At 36.5% G+C, this 8,448-nt stretch overlaps 1 pseudogene; it reads left to right on the forward strand.

Moving 5' to 3' along the window:
- The first annotated feature begins 532 nt into the window (after nt 1-532).
- On the forward strand, nt 533-947 carry LOC131494539 (large ribosomal subunit protein eL27-like; annotated as a pseudogene).
- The last annotated feature ends 7,501 nt before the right edge of the window (nt 948-8,448 follow it).

Genomic DNA, 8,448 nt, shown 5'->3' on the forward strand with positions numbered 1-8,448 from the left:
CAAAAAGAAACAAGCAAAATAACCCCCATGCCTAGAGTTTTTATCCTCACTCGTCTCCTCTTTCTAGAATGCTCTTCTTATAGCTATTGACATGACTGACTTCTTAATTATATTTGAGAATTTTACTAAAATGGTAATTTTTAAAGCCTTTCTTGACCATTCAAATTAAATATCATATGTTCACATTTTCTAACTTTCCCTGGTTTATCCCCCAGCACTTATCACTATATAATACTTTATTTAAATTAATATGCATATTGTGGGATGCCTGGGTGGCTTACTCAGTTGAGCATCTGACTTCAGTTCAGGTCATGATCTCACACTCTGTGAGTTCAAACCCTGCATCGGGCTCTGTGCTGACAGCTCAGAGCCTGGAGCCCGCTTCAGATTCTGTGCCTCCCCCTCTCTCTGCCCCTCCCTTGATCATGCTCTGTCTCTCTCTGTTTCAAAAATAAATAAAAACATTAAAAAAAGTAATATGCATATTGTTTATTGTCTGTCTTTGTGCAGAAGTATATATTATAAGGGTTGGATGGCTGGTGTCAACAAGGGCAAGTTTGTGAAACCTAGGATGGTGGTGATGGTCCCAGCAAAGAGCTACTTCCAAGGCAAAGCAGTCCTTGTGAGGAACATTCGTGATTGCCACCTCAAGCTACCTCTATAGCCATGCTCTTGTGTCTGGAATTGACTGCTATCCCTGAAAAGTGACAGCTACCATAGGCAGGAAGAGGTCAAAGATTGAATCTTTTGTGGAAGTTTATAACTACAATCACCTCATGCCCACAAGGCACCCTGTGGATATCCTCTTGGACAAAACTGTCAGCAATAAGGATGTGTTCAGAAACTCTGCTCTTAAATGTAAAGCCTGATGAGGGGCCAAGGTCAAGTTCAAGGAGATATACAAGACCTGCAAGAACAAATGGTTCTTCCAGAAGCTGCAGTTGTAGCTCTGTTTTGTTTCAGTCATTACAAAATAAAGGAAAAAAAAATGTTTAAAGTGTCTATTACATAACTGCTGTTATGTAGACTAACTTTTTTCTTTCCTTGTTTTTTAAATAAGTGTATCCTCAGTGCTTGATTTAGTGGTTTAGTAAAATAAGTGTTCAACAAACGTTTGTGAAATAGTGAATGAAAATGAGATTTGAAATCAGAATTCAGCATTCAATACCTGTTATACCACTTATGGAATGGTGATATTGGAAAACTAATTTGTCTCTGTGACTTTAGAACTTGGTAATTTGCATAAAAGTAGCATTACTGTCTTTCTTACAACTTTATTGAGATATTTATTGAGATATAGTATATATAGTCATTTGCACATATTTCAAGTGTATATGTATTTTTAAAGTTTATTTATTTTGAGACAGAAAGTGCAAGCGGGGAAGGGGCAGAGAGAGGGAGAGACAGAATCCTAATCGGGCTCTGCACTGCCAGCACAGAGCCCCATGCAAGGCTCGAACTCACAAACTGTGAGATCATGACCTGAGCCAAGATCAAGAATTTGAGGCTTAACCAACAGACCCACCCTGGTGCCCCTCAAGTGTATATTTTGATAAATTTCTAATGCAATCCTTCCTTCCTCTCCCTACTAGTCCCTTGGCAACCACTAATCTTCTTGTATTTGAGTTTTCATATTCTAGGATTTTATAACAATGTAATAATACATCAAGCATAAATTTTTCTTTCTTCTTCTAATTTCAGAAGAAAACACCAAGAAGTTTCCCAAAATGATGTATCATTTTACATTTCTACCAGCAGTAAATGAGCATTCTACATTCTAAGAGAGTTGGTATGGCTAGTCTTTTTAAAAATTTTTTTTAAAGTTTATTTATTTTGAAAGAGAGAGAGAGAGACAGAGAGAGAGCAAGCGGGGTAGGGGCAGAGATAAAGAGAGAGAATCCCAAGCAGGCTCTGCACTGTCAGCACAGAGCCCGATGCGGGGCTTGAACTCATGGACCATGAGATCATGACCTGAGCTTAAGTCGGACGCTCAACCAACTGAGCCACCCAGGTGCCCTGGTATGGCTAGTCTTTTAATTTTAGGCATTTTAACTGATGTATAGTGGTATCAAATTGTCATTTAGATTTGCATGTCCTAATGACTAATGATGTTGAACATTTTTTTGTGTGTTTGTCAACCATGTATTTCCTTCAGTTAAGTGTGTGTTCAAAGCTTTTGCTAATTAAAAACAAAATAATTGTTTTATAATTATTTTTATTTTTTAGTGTTTTGTTTATTTACTTTGAGAGAGAGAGAGAGAGAGAGAGAGAGCGAGAGAGACAGCATAAGACAGAGAGGAGAGAGAGAATCCCAAGTCGGCTCCACACTGCTAGTGTGGAGCCCGACATGGGGCTTGATCTCATGAACCATGAGATTACGATGCAAGCTGAAATCAAGAATCCGATGCTCAACCAACTGAGCCACCCAGGTGCTCATATAATTACTTTTAAAATTTGTTTTATAATTGTTGTATTTGAGAGTTATTTACATATTCTGGAAATAAGTCCTTTACTAGATATATGTTTTGCAAAGATTTCCTCCTAGTCTGTGGCTTTTAATTTAATAGTTTTAATCGTGTGATAAAATTCAATTTATCAACTTGTTGATTTATAATAATGATATTCGTATTGAAGGTAAGGTATTTTTTTTTTTTTTTCAACTTCCATATAGATGCCATTTTTTTTTTGTCTTTTTTTATTTATTTATTTATTTATTTTTTTTAATATATGAAATTTACTGTCAAATTGGTTTCCATACAACACCCAGTGCTCATCCCAAAAGGTGCCCTCCTCAATACCCATCACCCACCCTGCCCTCCCTCCCACCCCCCATCAACCCTCAGTCTGTTCTCAGTTTTTAACAGTCTCTTATGCTTTGGCTCTCTCCCACTCTAACCTCTTTTTTTTTTTTTTTCCCTTCCCCTCCCCCATGGGTTTCTGTTACGTTTCTCAGGATCCACATAAGAGTGAAACCATATGGTATCTGTCTTTCTCTGTATGGCTTATTTCACTTAGCATCACACTCTCCAGTTCCATCCACGTTGCTACAAAAGGCCATATTTCATTTTTTCTCATTGCCACGTAATATTCCATTGTGTATATAAACCACAATTTCTTTATCCATTCATCAGTTGATGGACATTTAGGCTCTTTCCATAATTTGGCTATTGTTGAGAGTGCTGCTATAAACATTGGGGTACAAGTGCCCCTATGCATCAGTACTCCTGTATCCCTTGGATAAATTCCTAGCAGTGCTATTGCTGGGTCATAGGGTAGGTCTATTTTTAATTTTCTGAGGAACCTCCACACCGCTTTCCAGAGCGGCTGCACCAATTTGCATTCCCACCAACAGTGCAAGAGGGTTCCCATTTCTCCACATCCTCTCCAGCATCTATAGTCTCCTGATTTCTTCATTTTGGCCACTCTGACTGGCGTGAGGTGGTATCTGAGTGTGGTTTTGATTTGTATTTCCCTGATGAGGAGCGACGTTGAACATCTTTTCATGTGCCTGTTGGCCATCCGGATGTCTTCTTTAGAGAAGTGTCTATTCATGTTTTCTGCCCATTTCTTCACTGGGTTATTTGTTTTTCGGGTGTGGAGTTTGATGAGCTCTTTATAGATTTTGGATACTAGCCCTTTGTCCGATGTGTCATTTGCAAATATCTTTTCCCATTCCGTTGGTTGCCTTTTAGTTTTGTTGGTTGTTTCCTTTGCTGTGCAGAAGCTTTTTATCTTCATAAGGTCCCAGTAATTCACTTTTGCTTTTAATTCCCTTGCCTTTGGGGATGTGCCGAGTAAGAGATTGCTACGGCTGAGGTCAGAGAGGTCTTTTCCTGCTTTCTCCTCTAAGGTTTTGATGGTTTCCTGTCTCACATTCAGGTCCTTTATCCATTTTGAGTTTATTTTTGTGAATGGTGTGAGAAAGTGGTCTAGTTTCAACCTTCTGCATGTTGCTGTCCAGTTCTCCCAGCACCATTTGTTAAAGAGACTGTCTTTTTTCCATTGGATGTTCTTTCCTGCTTTGTCAAAAATGAGTTGGCCATACGTTTGTGGGTCTAGTTCTGGGGTTTCTATTCGATTCCATTGGTCTATGTGTCTGTTTTTATGCCAATACCATGCTGTCTTGATGATGACAGCTTTGTAGTAGAGGCTAAAGTCTGGGATTGTGATGCCTCCTGCTTTGGTCTTCTTCTTCAAAATTACTTTGGCTATTCGGGGCCTTTTGTGGTTCCATATGAATTTTAGGATGGCTTGTTCTAGTTTCAAGAAGAATGCTGGTGCAATTTTGATTGGGATTGCATTGAATGTGTAGATAGCTTTGGGTAGTATTGACATTTTGACAATATTTATTCTTCCAATCCATGAGCAGGGAATGTCTTTCCATTTCTTTATATCTTCTTCAATTACCTGCATAAGCTTTCTATAGTTTTCAGCATACAGATCTTTTACATCTTTGGTTAGATTTATTCCTAGGTATTTTATGCTTCTTGGTGCAATTGTGAATGGGATTAGTTTCTTTGAAGGTAAGGTATTTTAATTCAAGGTCAAATTTAGAAAGTCAATGTAGAAGGTTGATAGGTGTAGGTTTATATTTAAGTCAGTGATATCCATTTTGAGTTACTTCTTAAAAACAGTAAGTGGTATTGATATAGATATAGATAGATATTTCTGTAGTGTTATTATTGGCATGTGGATATCTAGCACCACATGCTTAAAAATCTCCATAGGGTTGCTTTTGCATCCATGTCAAAAATAAGTCTCCATGTATGTATGGGTATATTTCAGGACTCTATTCTGACCCATTTGATTTTTTTTTCAACGTTTTTTTTTTTTTTTTATTTATTTTTGGGACAGAGAGAGACAGAGCATGAACGGGGGAGGGGCAGAGAGAGAGGGAGACACAGAATCGGAAACAGGCTCCAGGCTCCGAGCCATCAGCCCAGAGCCTGACGCGGGGCTCGAACTCACGGACCGCGAGATCGTGACCTGGCTGAAGTCGGACGCTTAACCGACTGCGCCACCCAGGCGCCCCTATTCTGACCCATTTGAGTTGAGTATTTGTCTACCTCAACATAATCAAGTTAATGCCATCCTGTCTTGACAATTACTTCTTTACAATAAGTCTTGACATCAGGTGGTGTTACTACTAGAATATTCTTCTTTTAAAAAAATTGCTTTGCTTATTCTAGATTCTTTGCATTTCTCTATACATTGTAGACTGTAGAATTCTTCCCATACAATTGCTTAGATCAAGTTTATCTTATGATCAAATCAAGACTTTAGTAGCTTAGCTTGTATCATTTACTCATTGATCCACTCAGACTACACATTAAGTACCTACTATGTGGAAGGCACTGTATTGTATGATAGTGTTTATGAGCAAACAAAGGTATATCTCTTTACAGTACAGTAGGGCATGTATAATTAAAAAAATCAAACAAGTTTATAGGGAGTAAACATAGGAATGATAGAAAACTTATAATTTCCAATAATATTTAAAGGAAGTGATAAGATTTTTTTTTTTGAGGAGGTGATATTTGAGTTGTACTATTAACTCTGATAATAATACCACCACTATTTCTAGGGGGAAAATGTTAAGAATTTCATATGAGTTCATAACAAACCTTTTGGAATGTATTACTTGTTGCATCTGTAAAAATAAATAAAGAAAACCTCACTTAAAATGGAGTTGGGACCTGAGGGGGAGCTCTGATACATTTCTACTTGCCTTAAGAAGCATCACTCACATTACTCAATGGGAAGATTACTCTGCATTTCCCAGCAGCAGGAAGAGAGAATTTCTCTTTGCCCAGGCAACAGTTCAGTCAATGAGAACTCTGTGAAACAGCCTCTTCCAGTTTCTTCCTTTCCCCTATAAGAGTGAGCTCCTCTCCTCTGTTTTGGGGATTTGTCTATGGTTCATGATAGTCTCCATATCCAAATTGCAAATCCCCTGATATTCCAAAGTGAATTCACTTTGCTGGTAAAATAACTGGCTGTTTTGTTTTTTAAGATCAACAAATCAATATTGCAAAGTGGTATATTGTTAGGATTAGTACATTTTTTGAAATATCTTACTCATTTTATAAGGTGACTTGAGGACTTCAGTAATACTCCCTGTGTCTTGTCTATTGCACAATTTAATTCTGCTATGTTAATTAGGATAAAAAATAATTTACCCTGTTGTTTCCTGGTGAAGTATACACAAGTCATTTTAAATCAATTCACTCTTAGCCATACATTTAAAAAGATACAAAATGTAATGTGGCTCATGATTATTTGTCATGTTATCTTTGTCATATAAACTTAGGAAAAAATTAAATAATTAGACATGTGAGAAAGTTAATGAAGGTTAATAATTTAAATTTTCATCAAAGTTAAAATTACTAGTTTGTACTGTTTCTGTAAACAAGGGGTCAAAATGAAAATATAGGGTGATTGCTAATTGTAGAAGTAAATACTTAGGGTATTCATCAGAGTTAAAGAGCTGCTATTATCATTGCCATTAAAATAATAATGATGATAATACAATACTACATATAAATTTAAATCATTTTAAAAAGTGCTTTTTGTGTGACAAAACATTAAGAGCACTGTGAATTGGACTATGGACTGCTGCACTGTAGGCAGAGCAGCCCAGAAAGGAGATGGTTAACAAAAGAAAAGGTGCCTAGTCAACCCTGAGGTTATTTCCGCTATCTATCTCATCCCCTAGGCTAGCTAAGATAAACAGAGGTGCTGCCTCAGGTCTGCTGTAAACAACCTTCCTCCCAACTGCCTGGTGCCAGGATTTTGTTTTGTGTTAACCCAAACCCCTAACGAAGAATATTTTCAAGACCCCCTTTCCCTCACGTCCACAAGTTAATGTTCACAGATTCATTGTCCCTTTGTGCACGTCCATCTCCATGTTTGTAAGCCTTCTGATCCTAATAAAAACAGGGCAAGGACGCTTATTTGGGGCTCTTGTCATTTCTTGGACATTAGCCATCTCTCGTCTTTCATCCTGAATCCTGCTCTCTTGCTAAACAACAGAAAAATTTAGACCTAGAGTCTACGACAAAGTATGATGTTTTTTTTACTTATTTTACAATCAATTTTTGCCTTCTCTTCACTATTCTGACCCCAGGAAGTTGATCTTAATGGATTGAATCTCTGGGGTACGTTTCCCTCTAGCTTCTGGTTGAATTAGCAAAGGGATTCAATAGCAGAAAATTGGATGATGGAGGTAGGAAGATATAGGGATGTTTCTTCACTTTGAGCTTTGGTGATGGACTTGCTGTGATTCCCCCTTTCAGGGTTCCAGCTACCCTTGGATCCAGAGACACCATTTTTATACTTTTATACTTTTTTATACTTTTATACTTTTGGGCCTAGAGAAGTTAATGGCTTCTGGTTGTAGCTTATCTTGGTCTTCTAAATATCTTTGGTTTGTTCCTTTAACCCTTTCCACACTCTGTAAATAATATCTTCTTTAAATTATCTTTATAATTCCAGATTAATATGTTTTTATGACTCTGGTAGGCCCTAACTAATATAATAGTAATTAAAAATATACTAAGTTAACTTATATAATAATAGCATATCTAGAAAAAAGCTTAATAGCATTGCATATAATGAAATTGATACTACCAAGTTGAAATGAACAGTTTTTATTTTTATAATGCGTTAGATGTGGAAGCCAGTTTCATTCATTCTATAAATATAAAGTATATGCCTATGGTGTTCTAGTCTCTGAAGATACCTAGATGAATAAAATACGATCTCTTTACTCATAAGAGAACAGAATATTGTGAAGTTTCCCTCCAGACTGTTATATACTTGAGACAAGCAAATTCAGGAATAGAAAAACATTTTTACCGTCATTGTAGTGTGAGCAACATAATCTACCCAAGTATGATAGCAAATCATAATAAATATCCTAGAGGAGCTGAAATAATTCTAATTTAATATTCTGAGGACATGTCTGGATTTGGCTCATGTGTCTGTATTCCTAAGTAAGCTAGGCTTCTAATTTTAATTTTAATCTTTGTCTAGGGGAGATATATCATTGAAAAATGACATGTAGATTTAAATAATAAGAGACTTAAAGTAATGTTGTTTATGTGAAGCTCCACCCTCCAATTTTTATTTGTATGCGACCTTGAAAAGATTGTCAAAACCAAGTCACATAAAAATAGATGGGATATTATGAGACATTAAAATGATATTACCAAATAATATTTAATCATATAGGAAGACTTCATCTCACTCATTTTTAATAGGAGGGCCAAAGAATTAGTACTCACTAAGGATTTTGATGACTCACATGTATAGAGTCTTTGATGTTGAGCAATCTATGCTTATTTTTGTACATGAACTCCTTTTTTCTGATAGCTTTAATTATCAGTTAGTACACACAAACCTAAAAATTAGAATTGAATTTCACCATTCCTTCGATATAAAATTGTT

This window comes from Neofelis nebulosa, chromosome 14 (assembly GCF_028018385.1).
Source record: "Neofelis nebulosa isolate mNeoNeb1 chromosome 14, mNeoNeb1.pri, whole genome shotgun sequence".
NCBI lineage: Eukaryota > Metazoa > Chordata > Mammalia > Carnivora > Felidae > Neofelis > Neofelis nebulosa.